This window comes from Macrobrachium rosenbergii, chromosome 11 (genome assembly GCF_040412425.1).
Source record: "Macrobrachium rosenbergii isolate ZJJX-2024 chromosome 11, ASM4041242v1, whole genome shotgun sequence".
In the NCBI taxonomy this organism is placed as follows: domain Eukaryota; kingdom Metazoa; phylum Arthropoda; class Malacostraca; order Decapoda; family Palaemonidae; genus Macrobrachium; species Macrobrachium rosenbergii.
The window spans coordinates 42,743,117-42,767,898 of record NC_089751.1 but is presented as its reverse complement, the minus strand read 5'-3'; the positions used below and the strand labels follow the sequence as shown (position 1 = coordinate 42,767,898).

At 35.8% G+C, this 24,782-nt stretch overlaps 1 protein-coding gene across 4 annotated transcripts in view; it reads left to right on the top strand.

Moving 5' to 3' along the window:
• Nucleotides 1-6,870: 6,870 nt before the first annotated feature.
• Nucleotides 6,871-24,782, top strand: part of LOC136843378 (helix-loop-helix protein delilah-like) — a 125,430-nt gene continuing 107,518 nt past the window's right edge. Inside the window, exons 1-5 of one of the 4 annotated variants that reach the window (XR_010854534.1) lie at nucleotides 7,251-7,498; nucleotides 7,882-7,930; nucleotides 8,081-8,200; nucleotides 8,346-8,479; nucleotides 9,587-9,815. The gene's annotated coding sequence lies outside the window, so the exon portion shown is untranslated. Of the gene's footprint in view, nucleotides 7,499-7,881; nucleotides 7,931-8,080; nucleotides 8,201-8,345; nucleotides 8,480-9,586; nucleotides 9,816-24,782 lie in introns of those variants that run through there. The other 3 variants (XM_067111727.1, XM_067111726.1, XR_010854535.1) reach the window with 3 other exon arrangements.

Genomic DNA, 24,782 nt, shown 5'->3' with positions numbered 1-24,782 from the left:
AAAAGTGAATCATTACTAATCTAAATGGTCCCAACTTTGTATTATTAAAAGGATGGTTAATTAATTATTAGGCCTATGATAAAATATAGCTTTTCAGTGTTTGGGCGCTAATCATGTCAAGGGAAACTGAATTCATGTTTATTGAGTAATTCACTGTTTTCTCGTTATATATTTTGATGATAATGTATTCGCCAATCAAAAAAATTCACGAGAGAGAGAGAGAGAGAGAGAGAGAGAGAGAGAGAGAGAGAGAGAGAGAGAGAGAGAGAGAAAGAGAGAGAGAGTGCGTTTATCGGGGCAAAACACGTTACTGAAAGTTCTTATTTTAAGTAAAAGATTATTCACTCTAAGAGATTAAAGTAATGTTTCATAAATTTAAACATAATTCATTTTGTTCTTTATTGAAAAATAAAATAACTGATATTCAAAATTGTCATCTTTGTACAACCGGTATAGATATCATCTATTATGTAAAATATATAATTAAGTTGTTTATGATTTTCTCTCATATTTTACTAGTTTATTGGTCCAATGGTTATTTCACTTCTGGGTGTGTTGTTTTTAAATCGATAAAGTAAAAGTCATTGCAGGGTACTCATTCATATACACAAAATTTATCAACATCTTATCAATAATATTTATGTAGAGTTATCAGCTTACCTTTGTGTGTGTGTGTGTGTGTGTGTGCATATGCATTGCCTGAATATTAGATTTTTTTATTCCTGTACATTAAGTCTTCATCAACTGTATGCTCCCTATATATCTCTTGTCTATCTTTCCTGAGCTATACGCAATACTCAAGACACTGCATTAGTCTTTCCATCTATGGCCATGGTCCATATTTCCCCATTATCTTCTGTACACATTATTTTTCTCCGTTACAACACTCTGATGGAATGTGTATTACTCAGGTAGTTCATTTCGACAATCCTTGTCTATTCCTATTCTCAGCCTACACAATAATTCTACATGGCTTCCATACAAAAGAACTGGCTCAGGGAACCAGCTATATAGTTTTTATTTTCCCTTTAAAAATATGCTTCAGTTATTCGCAATTATTGAAATTGCCACGGACTTCCTCTCATTGCCTTCAACATGAGTAGCAGTTTGTGTCACCGTACTTTCATTAAAGAAAGCCAAAGAGAAGACGCTGTTGCTGGCGAAATAGTTTTAACATTATCGCAACAGGAAAAAGTTGAAAGTTGCTGTAACTCGCCGACATCACCCCATTTCCAGGCTTCTCTCTTATTTGTGTTCACGATACACCTCCCTGTTTTCCATTATTCATCATACCCTTATTCGTACCAACATTCACTTTTCACTTTCACCTGTTCGCAATCATATTAAAAGTATTTCACCAGAGGCAGTACTTTCTCTTCGCTGTCCTCTTTAGTCCGCAGAATAATAGGTTATCCACTAACATCCACTTCCACCATTATCAACAATCCTTCTGATTATTCCATTTACGTAAGCAACGAATAATGCAAGAAATTAGAACACTTGGCTAATACTTTTCAACCATGCGGTTATTTATCTCATGTCATTCATCGGGATCCTACAGTTAAATTTTTCAGTTGTGATTAATTATATTTTTCATGACTGGTCCTTCCAAAATTTATCAAAATGGCGTATATCTCCTTTGTTCAGACGGATGTAAATTCTTAATAAATTTCACTTTATGCTCCCAAATAGATAGATATCTAGGTGTGGAGAGAGAGAGAGAGAGAGAGAGAGAGAGAGAGAGAGAGAGAGAGAGAGAGAGAGAGAGAGATGTGGAGACCTAACCAGAAAAGTATCTGACATAAACTTCTTAATATCTTATGCGTACACCTAATTAACTGCTCGACCAAAAAAAATAAAAAAATTGTCCTTTCCTGTAACTACCTGAGAAGCGTCGGTATGTTTACTAAGATGTTTACGAATATACCAGGACATAAATTCACTAATTACGACCCCAATGTAAACCTACACGACGTATTTGCTGGGGCCAAAATCCCAAATGAATGCGTATTACACAAACACATAGACACACACACACACACCACTGGCGCCATTTCTTCTTGCGAAAACTGGCACACACACACACACACACACACACACACACATATATATATATATTATATATATATATATATATATATATATATATATATATATATATATATATATATGTATATATTATATATACGTATGTATATATATATATATATATATATATATATATATATATATATATATATATATATATATATATATATATGTGTGTGTGTGTGTGTGTGTGTGTGTATATATATATATATATATATATATATATATATATATATATATATATATATATATATATATATATATACTGTATATATGTATGTGTGTGTGCATTTGTATAACTGCATCTACGCGAACTAATATAGGGAAGTAAGACGACACTTTTCAAGCCAGAATTACATCTCACCGTAAGAATAACCCACGGCATCCACTGTCTTCATCCTCTCTGAAACCTACGCGCGTAGGAGCTCACTTCCTTCTTATTACAGAGAAGTTAGATTGCCACGCGCCTCATGTTATATCGCATCAAGAGAATTTTAGTTTCGTACATATCGAGTGATCAAATAATAAACGATATTCTATTACTAGTTTCCTTAGTCTGTCTTTATATCTTTGTCGAAGTTATAATATTAGTTGTGCTTCCTTTCATCACTGTGAATTCAGATGTTTAGTATTTGTAATATTCCATGCAATACAATCTCCACTCTTAATTCATCCTGAATTCGATTAGCAAATTTAAAATAATCTGTCCTAATTTCCTTTAATTTCCTCAATAAGTTGCAAAATCCTATATCCACCGTAATTCCAGAAAACCTCTTCAAATGAAAATGACTGATTATTGATGATAAGTTTTTGCAATCATTATTAAGCCAAATTACGCAACAATATTTACACGGGCTAATAACGTCTCGGGAAAGGCAAAGGACTCATTACAGATTTCTTTAATTGTGATTTGGCACTAATTGCGGTGCATATTGTTCGGATTTCCTGGTTACCAAATATAAGCTGTTAAAATGAAACACAGTGCAAGACAGAGAATCAGCATATGGCTCAGGATAATAAAATTAAGACATAAATGAATATTAAGTTGGTAAAAAAAAAAAAAAAAAAAAAACGGTGTACAGATGGTTCAAAAGCAAATAAACCGGATTCATGGAAATTTCAGATTATGCTTTGTCTAATCTGATTATGCTTCGTTTTGGTACACTTTGATAATTTTCCAAATCAAGATTTTTTCAATTATATAATTTTTATGTTCGATTCGCTGGGAAAAATAATATTCTTTCCATTATCGGCGCTTCTGCATATACCGTGATAAGCTGAGGACGTCTTGTTCCATTCCAGGTTGGTTTACCTTTCTTATGTATACTACCATCTCAACTTTATCATTTATCGTATTCATAACCTGATGTTTAGCATTTTCTGTTGGTCTGACAATAAAATGGAAACCTATAGAAAAAATAAACACAAGAGGAGTATTGAAAAACCTGGGCGATATGGTGAACATCAAGTGGTTTAGAAACAGCATGGTGAACATGAGGTACTTTAGAATCAGTATGGTAAACCTTAAGTGCATTAGAATCAATATTGTGAACATAAAGCGCTTTAGAATCGATATGGTGACCTTAAAGTGCTTTAGAATAAATACGGTGAACATAAAGTGCTTTAGAATCAATATGGTAAACCTGAAGTTTATTAGAATCAATATGGTGAACATAAGTGCTTTAGAATCAATATGGTGAACATAAAGTGCTTTAGAATAAATATGGTGAACATCAAGTGCTTTAGAATCAATATGGAGAACATAAAGTGCTTTAGAACCAATATGGTGAACATGAAGTGCTTTAGGATCAACATGGTGAACATAAAGTTCTTTAGAATCAATGTGATGAACATAAAGTGCTCTAGAATCAATATGGTGAACATAAAGTGCTTTAGAATAAATATGGTGAGCATAAAGTGCTTTAGAATCAATATGGTGAACATAAAGTGCTTTAGAATCAACATGGTGAACACAAAGTGCTTTAGAATCACTATGGTGAACATCAAGTGCTTTAGAATAAATATGGTGAACATAAAGTGCTTTAGAATCAGCATGGTGAACATAAAGTGCTTTAGAATCAACATGGTGAACATCAAGTGCTTTAGAATAAATATGGTGAACATAAAGTGCTTTAGAATCAGCATGGTGAACATAAAGTGCTTTAGAATCGACATGGTGAACATAAAATGCTTTAGAATCAATATGGTGAACAAGAAGTGCTTTAGAATAAATATGGTGAGCATAAAGTGCTTTAGAATCAACATGGTGAACATAAAGTGCTTTAGAATCAATATGGTGAACAGAAAGTGCTTTAGAATCAATATGGAGAGCATAAAGTGCTTTAGAAACAACATGGTGAACACAAAGTGCTTTAGAATCAACATGGTGAACATAAAGTGCTTTAGAACCAATATGATGAACATAAAGTGCTTTTGAATCAATAAGGTGATAATAAAGTGCTTTAGAATTAACACGGTGAACATTAAGTGCTGTTGATTCAATAAGGTGATAATAAAGAGCTTTAGAATCAATATGGTGAACATAAAGTACTTTAGAATCAACATAGTGAACATAAAGTTCTTTAGAATCAATATGATGAGCATAAAGTGCTTTATAATCAATATGGTGAGCATAAAGTGCTTTAGAATCAACATGATGAACATAAAGTGCTTTAGAATCACTATGGTGGACATCAAGTGCTTTAGAATAAATATGGTGAACATAAACAGGTTTAGAATCAATATGGTAAACCTAAAGTGCTTCAGAATCAATATGGTGAAAATAAATTGGTTTAGAAACAACATGGTGAACATAAAGTGCTTTAGAATCAACATGGTGAACATAAAGTGCTTTTGAATCAATATGGTGAACATAAAGTGCTTTAGAATCAATATGGTGAACATAGGATGCTGTTGAATCAATAAGGCGATAATAAAGTGCCCAGGAATCAATATGTTGAACATAAAGTACTTTAGAATAAATATGGCTAACATAAAGTGCTTTAGAATAAATATAGTGAGTATAATGTGCTTTAGAATCAATGTTGTGAGCATTAAGTGCTTTAAAATCAATATGGTGAACATAAAATCCTTCAGAATCAATATGGTGAACATAAAGTGCTTTGGAATCAATATGGTGAACATAAAACGCTTTAGAATAAAGCTTTTCATCCTATATGGTATTAAAATAAATAAAAATGAAAAAGCGATGATAGTGGAAAAAACTAATGAGAAATAACTAATACTTTTCTGATACAAGCTGTTATGCATAGGTAACCAAAATCTATTTAACAAAATGATGCAAATGGATAAAGGCCACAGAAAATTACTAAAAAAAAAAAACATTCATGTTATAAGTGAAAATCGAGAATTATGAAATAAAATACGGTTCTCTGTCTCTCTCTCTCTCTCTCTCTCTCTCTCTCTCTCTCTCTCTCTCTCTCTCTCTCTCACTGAGCGAGGCAAGTGGAAGCTACATCCTTTCCTAATCAAGCATCTCTCCAAATCTCCCCTCTCCCCCCCCTTATTTTTTTGTCTCATTCCATCTCCTGGCGGCTCTACTTTTTACAGGCCCAGCATCCTTCAGCAACACATGCTTCCCTTCCTCGTTTTTTATTTCTATTCTCAGCCGGGTTGATATTTACCAGAACTGCAGCATTGCAGACCTAGTTAGCGATAAAATTATAAATTGACCTACCTACCAGAGCAGAGAGATAAACACATACTCAGTTGCATTTATACATACATATATATATATATATAATAGTTTATATATATATATATATATATATATATATATATATATATATATATGTGTTTATATATATATATATATATATATATATATATATATATGTATTATGTGTGTGTGTATATATATATATATATATATATATATATATATATATATATATATATATATATATATATATATATATAACACACATATATACACACATATATATATATATATATATATATATATATATATATATATATATATATATATATATATATAAACTATTACATACACACAAACGACAAGTGATTGCAAAAAGGTGAAATAAAATGTTCAAGTTAGTTAGGAATTATCTTCACATTTCTCAGTCAGTTTTTATAACACTAAAAAGCAAAAACTTAGAGAGAGAGAGGAGAGAGAGAGAGAGAGAGAGAGAGAGAGAGAGAGAGAGAGAGAGAGAGAGAGAGAGAGAGAGAGAGGCCTTCTTTTCAGCAGCCAAAAAATATGTCAAGCGACCTACATTTTAGGGTGTTACAGCGAGTAGGCTACACAAACTGAGTTCCTTTCTAGGTTATATCCTCTGTCTCATCTTCTATTTACGTAAAAGAAAAAATGGAACAAACAATGACGATGTCTCTGTCGAAAAGTTGGTCGAGAAATGGGAAATAGATAATGATGGTGAATGTTGCGTAAGAATTCATGTCTTCTTCAGAATGTCTGCACTGAATCGTACTTATTTAAAGGATGCCAATTGAATATTGTTATGAAAGGGAAGTTTTTATGATACGGTTGGAACACTGAACAAATAGCCTGGCCATGGGTTTGCTTTCCATAACTGGGTTTATATTATGTATGTATAAATATGTTTGTATACATACATATACACACACACGCGCGCACACACACACACACACACACATATATATATATATATATATATATATATATATATATATATATATATATATATATATATATATATATATATATATTATATATATATACACACACACAATCACTATTATGGCTGAATATCCTAGAAGGCGCTCAAATAAAAATTCCTTTGATAATAAAACTTCCTTTGGGCAGATATATTCCTTATATGCAAGACTGAATAAAGTACTTCTTTAAACAGCGTGCAAGTTTATTTAATACACCTAAGATTTTATTTATTTTTTAATAAATTATTGATAAACGTTTTCTCTTACGATACACAAAACCCAATTTTGTCAGAGAACTGAAAAGTCATAAAAAGCAGAATAAAACAGATAGCGTTCAAGCATCACAAAATCTTTTAAAGCTTTCCCTTAAACAAAAAAAAAAAAAAAAAAAGGGACGTCGTTTTCTTTCCCATGTTTCAAAACAGGTGACCCCATGGTCCTTGACGGTGACGTCACAGCAACGGCTATCTCTGCTGCAAACGGACCCTTTGAGTTACGTGGTTTCGTTTCGGGAACACAACACAGTGTCATAGTGAATTTAGTGATGGTGGGGTTTGTCGGCGGCCTGGTAGTTTTAGAGATCGCGAAGGAAGAAGTACTGTACCGTTGGACTTGCGACAGTCGTTTGAAGGATAGTCTACCTTAAATCATGACGACTCGACCAGGTTCTGCAAAGGTTTAGTTTCGCCACGGTTCTTGTTAACGTTTTTATCTGCGTGTTAATAATTTCGTGAGTACAGCTAACAGTTTTTTTTTCTTTGATCGTAATAATTCATGGGTTTGGTTATTTGGTTGGTTGTGCTTTGTTACTGTGGTGTCTCATCAACTGTGAGTTTTAAATTTTACTTTGAATTGTGGCTGAATCAGACTTAATTATTGATAGTCTTTTTTTCCCGTAGTATTTTGCACTACAAACGATTGTAAGTGTTGTATTATACCTAACTATTATTCGTGGACAGCAATGAATACTTTTTTATATAGTTTTTATCCAGTTCCATAGAGATTTTGCTGTTTATTGCAATGATTCTTTAATTCAGTTTTTACCCATAGGTCATAACTCTTAATTGGTCATGGATAATTTGTTTCTGTACTAAAAATATTAATATTTTTCAGGGTCTGGTGATCTCTGGTGGTCCATAAACGTTAATCTTTAGTCCGTAAGGTAATTTGAAAATAGTATGTTCTTGTTAAAATTCCTATTTGACCTTCGTGAAAAGCCTTCCCTTTTTTAAGCTTCATATCTGCCTCCTTGAGTCTTGTGAAGATATGACTGGATAAATACGATGTAGTTAAAACTGATAACTATTTACAGATTTTCGCGAAATCAAATTCACTCGGTGCGCGAAACTACGCTTGTGAGAAGTAATCGGAGTCTCTATTCCCAAGACAGAACGTCACAAGCAACACAAAAATGCACTTCTTTCCTTCCCAGGTATGTAATTTGAAAATAGAATGTGCTTGTTAAAAGCTTAATCGATTTTAGTTTAAATTCTCTAAGCTTTGTATGTCTTGAATCTTGTAAAGATACAACTGGTTTAGTACGAAACAGTATGGTGAAAATTCCTAACTTCTTTCAGATTTTCGTGAAATCTAAGCCAAACTGTGAAGAAAGCCACACTTTGAAGAAAACTACGCATGTGAGAACTGGAGTCGAAATCTCAAGCCAGGTGAACTTCTCAAGCTACACTGAAATGGACTCTTAACTTCCCAGGTTTGACCAACCAACCAAACAGTTTTTTTTTTTAAGCTCCACCCCTACAGGGGAAGTGCCCCTGTACGGGTGGAGGCCCCTCACATGCCCTGTTCCATTAGTCTCATGACTTATGGGCAGGGTATGGGAGGTTCACTAGTTATGTTTTCCCTTTCAGGTTACTTATTTTTACCATGACCAAGATTCTTTTAGTTTTAAAGGTTTATGAAAACGTGACTGGTTATAGTTAGATAGAATTTTTATATTTAATCTACGCCGTTTTTAATAAAGACCTCACAACTATTAATTTGTTTTATATAGTACATTAGTTATTACTTGAATTACCTTTTGCTATTCATGAAATACTTTTTTCCGAAGTTCAGCAGTAATTTAGTTTTACTCTTGCATCTGTTTTGAACTTTTTAAAGACTTTAAATTTCACATTTAAAAAAAACTAGTGTAACTTTTTCGTAATGCGTTGCTTTAAACATTTAAACCTTAAGATTTGAGTTACTTATATTCGTGAGGTATTTTTAATTTTGAATATCCTGCGATTTTATTCAACGTAAATATCCGAGTTTTGTTTGTAGTTCAACCTAACGCAGCTTAGTCAGTTTAAAGCTTATAAAGCTTATAAATCTATCCATATTCATTGCCAGTGATGCAATGAGCAGGCCTATATTTTCACTTTGGTAAAGAGACCCATGGCTTTTATACAATCGATGAACCTACTAATATAATGGTTAAGTGGACACTATTCCAGTAACGCTAACGTTAACAATTCACTGACTAAAACCGGTTTATGCTATACATTTGTATACTTAGCATCCTCAGCAAAATTACTTTGTAATTTTGTTCGGCTAACTCTGACTGACGTCCTGGCCTTTTATACGGTCGTTCCTTTGGTTACTTCGCTAATTAGCACTTCTTGGTTGGCTAGCCACTAGTTTTGCTCTGTTTTCGCTGCTGCTCTGGTCAGAGGGTTATGTAGTTGGTCTTGTATTAGAAACCGATCTATTGTAAAGTTTTCGTTTAGATTAATAAAGCCTGATTTTACAGATTTTTTTAAAAATCTTGGATTAATATTTTTACATTAAGATTGTCTGCCGCATTTTTTATGCATTGCAGGATGTTTACTGGAACAGTGGTGAGACAATAGAAACAACTCTTTATTCAAGAATGAAATCCTGTGTTTTTTGCTTTAATTCCACAATAGTTTTTAAATGAGGTGAGAATGGAGTCTGGTAATGCTAATGTACATTATTTTATGCCTTAAAGTGTCCTACACTGATTGTTCAAAGCTTTAGATAACTTCGTCTCTTAAAGGAATACTATAGTATTAAATGTATGAATTATAGATGTTCTTATCTTCACCTATGTTAGCAATTGCAACCTTCAAAGATTCTTGCCATAAATTCCGAATGACATCCAAACCATGACCTGTTTACTTGACCAGTTACTTTTAAAATCCCCATGATTTCACAGTACTGAGAATTGATCTGCAATTACTTGGAATTACAAAAGACTGATCATATGTACCATCACTTGGTAGTATCATTCAAAGAAAGTTGTTTTACTCAATGTAAACTGTGGGTCGGTTTTGTATTAACATAGGTAATCCTGCTACCGTCTATGATTTAGTAGTTAATGGTCTGAAACTATTATGGTAAAGAACTGAACGCTTCATAGAATTCTTTGTCTTAAACGAATCCATGTGTAAATGCCTTGACTTTGGTTTAATGTAATTATAGTGGAATTTTTATAAGTTTATAGCCTAAAGTTAAAATAAAACCAAAATACTGACCATTAGTACCACTAGAGGGTACCTAATTGCCTATACTACAGCATGCAGTTTTTAATGTAAACTTTTGCATGTATTTTTTATAGTTATAGAATATTAAAAATATTTGGATTTTAGTACCTCAAATGAAGTAATGTATACAAATATTAAACAATTCCTTAGATAAGGAACTGTTCAATATGGGACATTCGAGAACACAAAATATGAGCGCAGGAAAAAAAAAACTGACTTTTGTCTGATAGAACGAAGTGGTGTTAAGGAATTAATATCGTTGAAGGCAAAGTGATGGTATTTGAAGTAAACGCTAAAAAGTATCATTGCTTCTGGATAATAGCGCAGACTAGTTACTCAGGAAGTGAAAACTAATCTTTGAAAGCAAAATTAAATCGCAAAAAAAAAAAAAAAAAATTCTTCAGTTTTTATTGAAACTGAAACTGTAAATAGCCCCAGAATATAAAGTAATACAAAACTCCACTAAATCAAAGGTTTCCCTCATGTCTAAAATGCCCTAGAAGTGATGTGATATTTGGGTGGCGATGAAGGCTATAGTTCAGATGTAAGTGTGGCTAGTGTAATTTTTATTTTACTCTGGGCCATTTTCTGTTCCTCCGGAGGTTAAATTATTACGGATTCTAGGCATTAAATTATAGGTAAAATCATAGAGCTTTTTTCTCACTGGATCATTAACACAAGCAAATTGTGTAGAATCTTTGGCCAATTCCAAAATATTTGATGGGAGCGAGAAAAATATTGGTGACAATAAGTCTTAGTGATCCCATGAATGGTAACATTGTCATCACAGGAACTGATGACATTTTACTGTCCACTTACAGAAGCAGTCTTATCAAACTTGACATACCTAGTTAGCATGTGTTATTGAGGACTTTAAGACAAACACTCAGAGCATCATCTCTATAGGAATGAATTCCTTGTAAAGTAGGCTCCTCTGAAGACGGAAGTTGATCAGAGGTATTGACTAGTGATAAAACAACCTTCCGAGGTAATTGAGTACTTGACCGGTTTCCCCGTCGGTTGCATTAGTCCTATTGAAGCCAACTGCGCGATCCATCTAAAGCTTAGGTTGCATGAAGGTCGTAGAGGTCATGATCCTTTACATTTAAATGAAAAGCCAAGGAATTAAAATTAGTGAAATACAATGGTTAACTAATCTTGACCAACTTGGCTGTGAGTGCCCCCCTCCCCCCCTTTGGCTGGAGGGTTTCATTAACCTAAATGAATGACTGGCACCAATACACTAGGACTAAGATTTGAAACATTAGTGCATGAGATGAGTTCGGTACGATTAGGCCGTATTATTTTAGGCCATGAACCTGTTAGACCGTCTCAACTTTAGGCCATATGAAGTTTAGGCCGTAAGACATGGCGGAAGCTCGTTGGGACTCGGTGTTTAGTACTATCCCTTCGGCGATCAAAGTATTGCCGTTTGGATGTTACAGCCTAAAAGACTTTAGGCCGAAACGACCAGGACCCCATGAGGTTATGAAAAAAGAAAAAACGGATAGGCATTGAAGGTGATACACTGAAATGGTCTAGGGGTTGTTTCTTCACTTAAATTTTAACGTAAGCATGAACTGCAAATCTGCCTTCAAACTGCGAAGACCGATAACACTAGCGATTTACACTACAGAATCATCATGGAGTATGAAAATGTACGAAGTTGTTAGGTTTCTGGCGATAATGCAAAAACTAGGTCATGGGTAACATACCAAATTCAAAATGCAATAACTATAGAGCTGGATGAGGAAGGAATTAATGGAGATAAATGAAAAGAATTAAGTTAAAAAGTAATATAAAACTCTTCGATGATGCAACATCACAGTTGACATGAAAGTGCTTGCAGTAATGACCGAGGAATGAAGGATTACTAATCGATGTTCATGTAAATAAGACAAAATATGTGGTTTCCTTTTGCTATATCTCCCTTCATATTCTTCAGTGTGACTTACCAGCCTCTTTAACAATTCTCACATTGCAAATGCTAAGCTTTCCTGTAGCTAAAACCTTTCAAACCACCTTATTGTCAATTTCCCTTTCAGCGCTGAATGGCCTCAGAAGGTCCCAGCCGTTGGCCTAAATTCTATAATCCAATCCAATATATGTAGTGAAAATGTGGCAGTGTCACCTAAGAAATGTAGCCTCCAATAAAAAAAATTAATGGTGACATGATAAAATTCTTGTAAATAACTGCAGTTACAAATCTGGAGTACTGTAACAGTCTCTGTGGTCTGCTAAATTATATACGGAATCAGTTACATGGTGGTTTACAAAGCAGTTAAACTTGATACTATTTGGCCCAGCATTAAAGCAAGAATTTATTTATTCATAAATTTTTTAAAAACCTTACGGTAAAGAGTATGTAGAAGTGTGAAGGCAGATACAATAACGAAAGCATGAGACACAAGAGCGTGAAAAATAGAGATTAATGAAAGCAAGAATCAGCAAAGGTATTCGAAACGAATTCGGAATATTCGAATCCAGGTAAAAAAATAAAAAGTCACGGGAAAAAAATCACTATCTTTCCTAGATAGTGACTCCCAAGGGTTTTAACCCGGTATGTATCAGGTATGTACCATAAAAACAATGACTCCCAAGAAATGTGATTTTTTTCCTCGGTGACTTTATTACCGGCCACCGTAAATTAATGTGACAGTTTTTTTCCTGTGACTTTTTTCCTGTCCAAAATTGTGACTTTTATATTGTGACCTTTTTCCTGTGACTTTATTACCCGCCACCTAATATTCAGCACTACTATGTAAAATGTTGTCGTAAAAAAAAGAAAAAAAAAATTAGGAAGAAACTAAAGGCTAATTTATTTAAACAGATACGACAGAGGAACAAATTATTCAAGAAAACTAACTATAATTGACAAGCTAGTGGGGACGATGATTGAACCGAATTAGGATTAAATATAATTATAATCAGGTTAGTGATTGTGCGACCATGCCTGCCTACTAATTCTAGTTGCGATTTTTCCTAAGTGAGGGAGGGGGATTATTATCTAGGGTTAAAATTCTTCCCTCTGGAAAACTGACCCAGAGGAATGTTCCCCGTTTGGAACATTGATCGGGGGAAAATAAATGAAGATAGAATGGGTCTGATTGCTTAGAGGGCTGGAACTATTCTCACTAGTTACGTTTAAAACCTCTGCGCCTTTGTTGCCCTGACCAGTGAATTACTCTTCCAACTTTCTTTCCTCCCTCTCCTAACAGTTGTTTCATGGTTCAACTGCGAGGTTTGCTCCTGTTAACACTTTTCAGATCTTTTTATCCTCAATTGCCCTTTGGGCGCTGATTGACCTCATAGGTTACAGTGCTCGGCCTTTGGCCTACAATTTATATTCCATTCCAAACTAGATTGGAGAAAGGCATGGAACTAGCAGCCTCTCTGCGTGGAAATGCGAATGACCCCACACACACACACACACACACACACACACACACACACACACACACACACACACACACACATACACACACATATACACACACATATATATATATATATATATATATATATATATATATATATATATATATGTAGGGTTTATAATGCTTATTTTTTGCAGAATAGCTTCTCTTAAGTTATTGGCACATTTATTTAACTTATGTCATGTAACAGTTATTTGTTAGCAAGTAAGATTGATATGATTATCACGCTTGGCGGGCGGTAGTGGTGAATGTTTCTGATATCTTCGTTGTTATTTTACCGATGCGTTCAAAATAAATCGCCCAAATATTATTTAAAGATTGGACCAATCTCACCCACCTTTTGGTCATTAATCGATGACTTTCCATCATCTGGCATTACCAATATCTTTGTGTAAGGTCCACAATATTATTATATATCAATGATAGATTGTGAGACTTTATAAAAATGTATAAAAAAGCTTTCGAACCCTATCCTGGGTTCATCTTCAGTCCAAGGATAGGGTTCGAAAGCTTTTCACACCTTTTTATAAAATCTCACATTCTACCATTGATATATTATTGTGGATCTTATGCAAAGTTACTCCTGTTCTCGGCGTTGAGAGTTCTACACATTACCAATATCGTTAGATCCTCGGAAACTTGATCAAAACTCACGGACGGTCATTCATTATCGTCATGATAATTCATCAACTGATGAGAGCATCCCAAAATAGGAAAAAGGGTTCGCTCTCTGCCGCATATTAATCCAGTTTGTTCTCATCTCTTTACCTTGATTGCTATCCTATTTCCCCACCCCTATTACAGCCTTGTTACATGCACCGTTTTACCCCGCAGACGAGGTCTAACGGTAATTAAGGGAAACTGCCCTATTGGTGTTTTCGTCTTTACTATGGAAAATGGAAATTGCCACCTGAAAAGAAGAAGAATTATAGATTGGTACTAGCAGCAGGTATGCTCAAGAACAGGGTTGTAGGTCATGCTCGGTTTCGCTGTGTTCCCTAGCCATAAACGAATATTCAGTTCATGGTACCCTAGGATGGTTCCATTACCCACGCCTCTGATGCCCTAAAGTCACAACAGCAAGGCGCAGAGAAGCCCACCCAGTTGGCTGTCTTAGGGGGTCTACGCGACAACCGGACCAATGAAACATCAAAGGTAACCATAGGCCTTCCTGCCAAAAATTTAAAACTAAACTAGTGAGAGCTCTGTGTTCTTCTTAGGCCCTCATTCGAGTACCCATGCATAGGCCTGGAGGCTTAGTTTATTTGCCGTCAAGTTTTTTGATAATTACCTTTGAGGTACTCCAAAATAAAACATACTAAATTGACAGTTGTATCCTAGTGAAATCTAAATAATATCTAAAAGTTAGGTTTCTTCTTTAATTAAAAGTTGATGACGAAAAGTACAGAAAAGTACCCACAAGAAAATTAAAGAGGAGAGTGAATGTGCCCTCTTTCATAAAACCAAAATAAAAGAATGGAGGCTCAAGTGAAAAATAGCTTACTCGAACAAACAGAAATACGTAAAACTGTAAAAACAAATGTTAATGGGTGTGTTTTCTTCTGTCTCTTGACTTTTTACTTCACCTCGTGTATACACGTGTTATTGATTTATGACGTACTTTCCCCCTGATTTCTCTTTCAAGTTCAGTAATTGGTCTTCTTTTGAGTTCCCTCGCCCAGTTAATTGCTAAGGTACCTGACTTTCAGTACCATATAGCGTTCTGATATCACGAATTATTTATAGCAGCAGCTGAAGTAGAAGTGGAAGCATTAACAGAGGCTTCTTGCTTAAAGTTGACGTATTGACGGATATAGTTTTAAAATCAGGCGATAAATCACGTCCCAAACCAAACCCCGCATAAAGTGGCATGGAATAAAAGGGAAAACTTTATATATATATGCTTTGTTATAATGAATCATGTCCATGAGAAGGTAAATAAAATCGAATTTAATATTTTTAACTCAATGGCGCTCCCCCACCGCCCCCTCCCTTTTTTTTTTTTTTGTCAGTCTCAGTTACCTTGGACAGGTCATTAAATTTACCACAAATCAATAGAGAGACAAATGTTTTGACGCCTTTAGACTCTCTGACAACAATCTTGTTGTACTCTTTTCTTTGGCTCAGTTACTGTTCTGACATATGTAATGCTTAGTTTGAGTTCGTCATGATGTCTTGCATACTTTTATCTATGAATGCGCCAGTTGCCAAAACCAAAACCTTTGGGCATCTGGCATTACTGAGGTATTGGCTAAGGGGATGGAAGTGTACACTAGTTTTTCCAGCAAAACTTTCTCCTTCCGAACCTCGGCTTGTGTATACTATGCCCTCTGGCCATGGATATTGTTTATTCAGTCTAGGGAAGGGACGTACCTAAAACACCTGAAGTATGGTTACGTTCCGAATTTTACTGCCTTGAAATGTATGTAGCAATGTTGTAAAACTAAGCTTCACAGGGACGAGAATTTTTTTGCAAAAGGAGAGCGTACTCTTCTCTTTAGCCCAACTCATCTGCATTTCTGGCTTTCCCCTATCCTTTGATCTAATGGATCTGTAGCTGGCTTTCAGTTTCAAAATCTGCTTTTTTTTGGCTCTTTCAATTCTTCGAGCTTTTCATTTAGTGATTCCAATCGTTACCTTTGTCCAACCTGTGCTTTCTCTCAGAACTTTAAAACTCGTATTTTGTGCATTTATTACACCTCTCTTAAAACGTTCGATGATGATATTGCCCTTTTATTTTCCTGCAGTTTCGTTCAGATCCAAAGTTACCCTAAAAGCTTTTTATTATTCTCAGTATTTAAGGCTCCTGACCGTGTCTAAAGCTAATCTTTGTTATACAAGTTTGTTACTTGTGACCTCGTTACCTGACAAATCGTCCTGTTTTCCCCGTCGTCCTGGTCAGGTAATTTTCTCTTATAAAACGTTATTGATAGCACTGTGGGTAGTTTCACCGCCTCGTTCGAGAATTAGGCAGTAAAACTCAATTCGTTTTAATGCTTCTAAGACCCTCTCCTTCCTCTTTTTTAATTTTCCTACCTTCACAGAATAACTGAACCCTTTCTATCAATCAGCGTTTTAGCTTCAGACTACTTTATTATAGTTCTGCTAAAGGTGATTGTTTGGGCAAAGTGGACTGTACTTATGCTTAATGTCGTTCTTGGTCAAAAAACCGCTAAAAGATAATCTCTCAACCCAATTCATTGCTAACGAGGGTGACACATCATTAATGAAGCTCTACGTAACCGGACGTTCCGTCCTGCGTTTGGGTTTTATTGGGGAAAAAGACAAGTTATAAAAGTCCCACGAATACAGAACTGACTTACAAGAGTTTACATGAACATAAAAAACTTTAAGATAATTCTCAAGTTCGTTATCAAAAATAAATTCCAAATATAATGCCGTGGAATTTCAACATATTTGTTAAAGTAGTGAATTAATTGGTGGTGTGTGGCAATACAATTTTGGGATCATGTCAAGATTGGCGAACCCACTCGCAGCAGGGTTCGCTATTCTTTACAAGAAGGTTATTGGGTTCGTTATTCTTTACATGGGAATAATCGGGTTCTCTGTTCTAGACATGAACACTTCGGTACCAGACATTTGATCCCCCAGGGGCTAGCACTAAACAAGGCGAAATACATTTGACACCTCAGGGGCTAGTACTAAACACGGCGAAACAGTGTAGATGAATCACTGTTTCGCCGTGTTTGTCCAGCCCCTCATTGGACATGGAGTTCGGATCATTGGGTGTCCATTCTTTACATGGGGATTTGGGTTGCTGTACTTGAGATGTTGGGTTCGCTAATCTTGGCATGATCCCAATTTTGGGCGACGTCACGCCCTCACAGTGCACGCACATACGCATACACGCCCATAGAGGGGCTTGAAGAAGGACAGACAACTACCCTTCTTTTCCCCTCCCGATCTCTTGAGCTCGATTAATGGCTTCTCTGGCGAGAGGTACAAACAAGATCCAATAACACCTTCAAGTATTACCGCACGTGATATGCGCAATACATTCTCTAAGAGTTACTTCATATATGAAATGAATTATTATAGTAAAAATCAGGCAAAATCATGTAAGAGTGTCATACTCGAATATAGATGGGGTTCTTTCACCCTTGTTATGACATGCAATAGAGACGTGAATATTTCTACAAAATACATAAATATGCGAACACATTTGGATTTTTTATGAGCCACCCGATACTGATAACTCTACAGTAAGAGATAGATCGCATGGAAACCACTAGCTGGTCCAGAAAAATTTCATGGAGGGGGGCCACCAATTTTCATGTTATACACACACATATGTTATATATGTATTAAATATATATATATGTATGTATATATATATATATATATATATATTATACAGTATATATATACTGGAAAATGCTAGCTTTGCATGAAGTACTTCTGTCGTATCATAATAGATTTTTATCTTTTCCCACTTTTGTATTTCTCATCTGTGTTATTTATCTAAATCTTAAAATTATTATTTTGTCATTATTTTTCATGGCACATAACTAAGTACCCCCAACCCTGGATCCGCTAGATTGGAAACCAGTGAATACACAAAAACATCAGAAAAAATTATTGTGAGAGGAATTTCTCACGCTAAAGAGCTAGCTTAATGAGCTGCGCTTGTTTTCTAAATGTTGAGCATATTTATTCAAATAATTCCAGATTTACAAAAAAAACAACAACAGTATATTCATCCTTGAATCGGCTATATATGCATTATAAAATACATGCTTTATTAAGAAAGATAGGCTTATGTTTACTGACTATTATTAAAACAGATCAGGATAGGTAACTCGGATCTCGAATTACCAAGTGTTATGGCTCAGCCCAAAGTACAGTGTGGTGGGTTATAACCTTTTAATAGTAACACCAATTATTATTTCGTAGTATTGTGTCAGTGATATAATCTTTTACTATTAGCACCATTAGCGTCGTTATTGTGTGGCACCCATATATATTTCTTCCCGGCTACTAGGAAATCGACGGTGACCAATTACAACTTACTAGTAAATAAGGCAAATTAAATGATCTATTTTGGTGAAGCAAAGTACATGTTTTGATATTTGTCTATAAAAGTACCTATAACTGCAGAATTTGTAATAGACAAATTATTACAACGACTACTTTAGATCTAGAGATTAATTGTAACAAACATCAATAACATAAAAAATGAACATTACCACACGCACTTGTTATTTGCTTCTAGAGTTGCTATTAGTAGCTATAAACGTTAGAAAAATTCAGCCAGTTAACCAAAATGATGTGAACAAAGTGAGCCCTCAAGGGCAATAATCTGGAGCGAATGCGGACTGAGGAATCAGGGCTACTGTAGGCCTAGTAAGTATTTCTGTAGTAGGCATTTCAGAGGGAATTATGACCTAACCAGACATACCTTTACCTAACCTAAACTCGGAAGACGTGTCCTAAGCTGGCCAGGGGGCTTCGTCCCCCCTCCCCCTCGCCAAACTCCACGTAATTGTGACCCCTTACTCACAAATACGATCCAGTGCCGTTTCTAGCTATAGGCGGACTAGGCGATTGCCTAGGGCCCCGCAGCCACCGGTGGGCCCCCGGGGTAGCTTGGAAAATTTAAATTTCCCAAGCCACTCGGGGACCCCCGATTCCCTTTGAAAATTTTTAATTTTCAAATTTAAAATTTGAAAATTTAAAAGATTTTATCATGTGCACCTTATATGTATACCTATGACAATTTTCATTTATTAGCAATTGTGTAATTAATTGCAATTGTTGACACCACAGATTTCTGTGATATATAATTAGTTAGGCCCATCATTCCCGTTAAGGGACCCTAAACCCTATATTTTAGGTAAAAATGGTCGTCAAACCGAAATCTAGATAAGCAACCCGTAGTATACTATAGACTGTACTTTCAGTTTCAGTGGGTTTTAGCGCGTTTGCGCGCGCTCATGTTTAAATACCACCCTCTGTTCAAATGCCACTTGGTCGTTCTTGACTTCTGTCAAAACATTACAGATCGCAATTTCTTTATTACTTTCGGATTTTCTAATTTTTTCGTGGTTTCTTGCGATGTTTACGTTTCTCGGATAGATAAACGTTTGTCCTCGAGTCATTTCGATACCAAAGGCGGGTAGTTGCCAAGCAACTACTTTGTATCGCACGCCGTTTCATATCAATGTCTCCATGAAAGTTTGTGTACATTTAGTGAGAGGTACCAAGAATGACTGAATTCAACGATGTTATATTCCTTCGTTTTTCCAGGTAATATTACTTAGTTCGATTCGTTATACAGTTGTTCCAAGATGCCTAGGCCAGGGAAACAACAGAATCAAAGGATGCACATTTAGGGGGTGAACTCAAGCAAAAACTTGAAACTGAAAAGAAAATCCTCAGGGAAAGAAAGTCTATCCATAAAACGTTCTTCTTTAGAACATAAATCGTATTCAGTGGAAAGCCTGTTGACGCAACCAGTGGGAAGTACTGTATTATGAAATGTGATTATATTGAAGGTGTGTTTAGAAAAATGGCCTGTTCATATTGTCGTGAAAATTCAAATATTGACGTGAAAATATTATATAAATTACTTGACTGTTCCATTTTTGTTATGTGCAGAGGGCGTGAAGTTATTATAAATGATGAAGATACATGTAAATCAAGCTTTTTACCATTAACTTCTATGGTTGTTTATGTAACAATGTTGTTGGGGTTAGGCTACAATGGGTTTTCAAAACTGATTGGGTGCTTGAGTTTAAGGAAAATTAGTAATAAAACTTACGAAAGATATGCTCAACACATTACTGAATTGGATGTAGCAAAAGTGAGAAGTTTACATATGAATACCATAGAACTTTTCAAGTATTATATTGACAAACATGGCATTGCACCTAGGAGAGACTTATTACATATGGATGTCTCATATGATAGGTCCTGGCACAAGAGAGCAGAAATGAGTCTCTCCACTCAAGACTGTGGAGATATTGTCCAAAACATAAAAATATTACCAAACAGATGCTGCACTTTGCTGCTGCACAAGCAGTTGCTAATTATAATGCAGGCTATAAGGCCAGTCACTTAGATACCTGTCTTGGCTTCCAGCACACTAATATTTCATCATCATACCTAACCAAGTTAGATGAAACTATGGACTTGCCATTCAAGGAAAAGACCAGAAAGAAAAGGAAGGCTGTAAAAGATACAGATTATGAAGCAGGAGAAGGATCAATGCCAGGAAACTTAAAAAATCAACAAAAATAATCAAATAATCAAGAAAAACCACCAAAAATACTTTGCCGTCTTTAACTTGAATTATCTCAAAAGTAAGGATTTTCTGTTTCAAATGCCTAAGGATCCCTCAGTTTTTGCCTTACAGATGTAATTCTTTTTGCTTACTGTTTTCATGGTCAGTATTTATTTTTTGGGAGTCGCTTCATCACAGTTTGACAAACGCCTCCGGGATATATGAAGTACCTACCTACCTGTCTGTTTGGGCCCCCAAACAGCATCTTGCCTAGGGTCCCCAACGAAGCTAGAAACGGCCCTGATTCTACCCTAAAATCTTTCCCAACAGCTATTGCCAAATAATGGATCTATTTATATTGGTTTGCCATGAAAATTGCCATCGCCTTAACATTACATTTTCTATGGAAAGTATTTATCGCGTTTTCTGTAACATTTTCTTCAAGAGGCCAGGACTAGTATTAGGGGAGCTGTTCTAATCTTTCAGAAGCACGTTATGGAGATCGGATCATCCCAAATTTACCATTTTAGGGGTACCTAAGCTAATTTTTCGTTATTCATAAACTGTTTTGAGTTTCTTTCATGCTGTAAACTTGGCATAATAAACTTCCCCCGTGTTCATTATCCCATTCATCTCCCCATTTACACGGTAGGTTAATTGGCGATGCGAACACGATAAATGTTCAGGGTAATATACCAAGGATAATTTACGAAGTTTGTACTTTCAAAGGCATATTGCTAGAATGATAAAAGTTAAGGATGCTAGAGTTGTGGCGAGTTTTCTGTAACAAGTTTGTAACGCCTTTCATTGTTTCTGTTATATCTGAAAATTTTCAGAATTCGGTCAGGATCTGATTTCATGAAATTCTGATAATTTTGTGCTTAGGACATTGAAAAGAAAGATGAAACGATCTAACAGATGAAGTACTAGGATCTGAAGGTGGAGCTGGGAGGAAAACTCCACAGCTGGACTAAGAGTGTAGTAAAGAGGTTGAACAGTAAGACTGATGTAAGGAAGGGGGGACGGAGGTAAAGACAAAGGCTAAAAAAAAGTACAGCTATTGAGTGCTACAAACACCCTTTAGTATCGCCCACAGAGTCATGAGGTGACTGACGGGAATAGGAACTCTTCAAGGGAGATACGTGTGCAACGGAGATCCGTTGCACTCGATATAGTATTAAACACTATTATGTAGATTGTCAGTTAGATTTAGTTACAACCAGTGGCGTAACTAGCATTAGTGGCACCCGGGGCGGACTCTGAAATTGTCTCCCCATTGCCGTGCTAAAAAGTACTAAAATGGTGAAAATTAAACGCACATTTTAAGTCTTAACGTCTCAGTCATTTATTTTATTTCATAAAGCTAAAACAAAAATAACACAGCAGATCCATAACGGAACCCTACGAGCTTTGTTAGAAGCGAATTAGCTAATAACAACATTGATTAGTAATTTTATGCGCTAGTAGTTAGATTTAGCCAGCCTTGTGCTGGCACGGGCTCTGCTCTTCAGCAGCCCGCAAAATCATGCTCTATTGACAGGTTTGACAATCTGAGCTGACTCATGAGTTGATCTTAGATGTCAGAGTGCCTCCCCTGGACAGTGCCGCCGGGAGGTAACACCCCTCCCACCCCCTTAGTTACAATGGGCATTAACCATCCAGAGATTCTTCCTATATCATCTTTCATTAAAGACTTCTAAAATTCCATCCAGCGTTAAAAAAATTGGTCAGTAATTATAGAATACCTAGCGGAAGGATCCACTGCCAAGTCTATTGGCTGATTCATAAAATAAAAAAAAACTTACTCTCTTGAGCGTTTGTCCCAGATTCTGCTTTGTTCTCACTGCGAAGTCCTGTGTCCAACCCAAAAATCACTGAGAGAGATTCCTTTTTCACTCTTTGTGACTGCATCTAAGCCTGGAGCTGGTGCTGCCATGTAGAATCTTCATATGTTTATGCATCCATGATGGTTCTGCATCCATGATGTTTCTGCATCGATGAAGATTCTGCATCCATGTTTCTGCAGCCATGAAAATTCTGTATCCATAATGTTTCTGCATCCATGATGTTTCTGTATCCATGATGTTTCTGCATCCATGAAGACTCTGCATCCGTGAAGTTTCTGCATCCTTGATGTTTCTGCCTCTATGAAGACTCTTCACCCGTGAAGTTTCTGCAGCTATGAAAAATTCTGTGCATCCATAAAGTTTCTGCTGCATCCATGATGTTTCTGTTTATGCATCCATGATGTTTCTAAATCCAAGATGTTTCTGCATCCATGAAAATTCTGCATCCGTGAGGTTTCCGCATCCACGATGTTTCTCTGTGAAGTTACTTCATCCATGATGTTTTTGTATCTATGATGTTTCTGCATCCGTGAAGATTCTGCATCCGAGAAGTTATTGCATCCTTTATTTTTTTGCATCCTTGAAGCTTCTTTATCCATGGTGTTTTTGCACCCATGATGTTTATACATGCATGAAGTTTCTGCATCCATAAGTTTCTTCATCCAAAGTTTCTTTGTCCATGAAGTTTCAATTTCCATGAAAGTATTTCTGTGCATCCATTATGTCTCTACAGCCATGAAGTTAATGCACCCATGATGTTTATTCATCCATGAACTTAATGCATCCATGATGTTTTGCATCTGTTTCCATGATGTTTTTGCAGCTATGGTGTTTATGCATCCATGATGTTTCTGCATGCATGAAGTTTCTGCAGCCATGATGTTTATGAATCCATTAAGTTTCTTCATTTATGAAGTTCTTGTATCCAAGATATTTTTGCATCCATGAAGTTTTTGCCTCCAAGATGCATCCATGTATTCATGATGTTTCTGCATCTGCTGAGTTCCCGTAGCCATGATATTTCTTAATCCATGAAGTTTCTGCAACCATGATGTTTCTGCATCCATGAAGTATCTGTATCCATGATGTTTCTGCATCCATGATGTTTCTACCTCCACGAGGTTTCTTCATCCATGATGTTTCTGCATCCATGAAGTTTGTGCCTCCATGAAGTATCATCCATAATGTTTCTACATCCATGAAGTTTCTGCATCCATGCAGTTTCTGTATCCATGATGTTTCTGCATCCATGAATCTCCCCCATATATCACATTTCTTTGAGAGAGGAATCAAAAGCCTCCCGACTGATAAACTGAACAGTTTTACGTCCAAATTGGATTCCCTTCATCTTCCGCCGTTAGGCCACGCCCCTTTACTCTTTGTAACGCTCTCGAAAGCTGGTCGACAGAATCCTGCCTCTTCTCGCTCGACCTCGTTATGCAAGTCGGGTTTCCCCATTGCCGAGTATTTGTGCAAACGTCGCAGCCTTTAGGGCCAGTTGTTTTGATTTGTCCCGCGACGTCATTCCATCCACTCGCAGAGTGTGGAATTCTCAGCCAATTGCTTCCAAAGTTGGGGTTTCATCTCTTACAGGGGAAATGCATCAGCACTTTTTGCTTGCGTGCCTTCTTCAAATAAGGCGAAAACAGATATTCTTGATGACAGATGTGATGCTTTGATACATTAACATTTCTTGGTTCCTAAGTAGATTGTAAGAGATAACTGGTAATAGTATCAGACATTTCATTACTAATATTGCCGGATTTAGCTTGAAATCATGGTTTGTCAACTTTAATTGCTTTTCTTTTTTTTACTTGGATTATTTCCTATCCAATTATGAATAATACTGGACTCAGTGGAAGTAAAAAAAACAATAAAAAGAATTATATGAATCTCTCTCTCTCTCTCTCTCTCTCTCTCTCTCTCTCTCTCTCTTTCTCTCTCTCTCTCTCTCTCTCTCTCTCTTCCATTTGTAAATTTAATT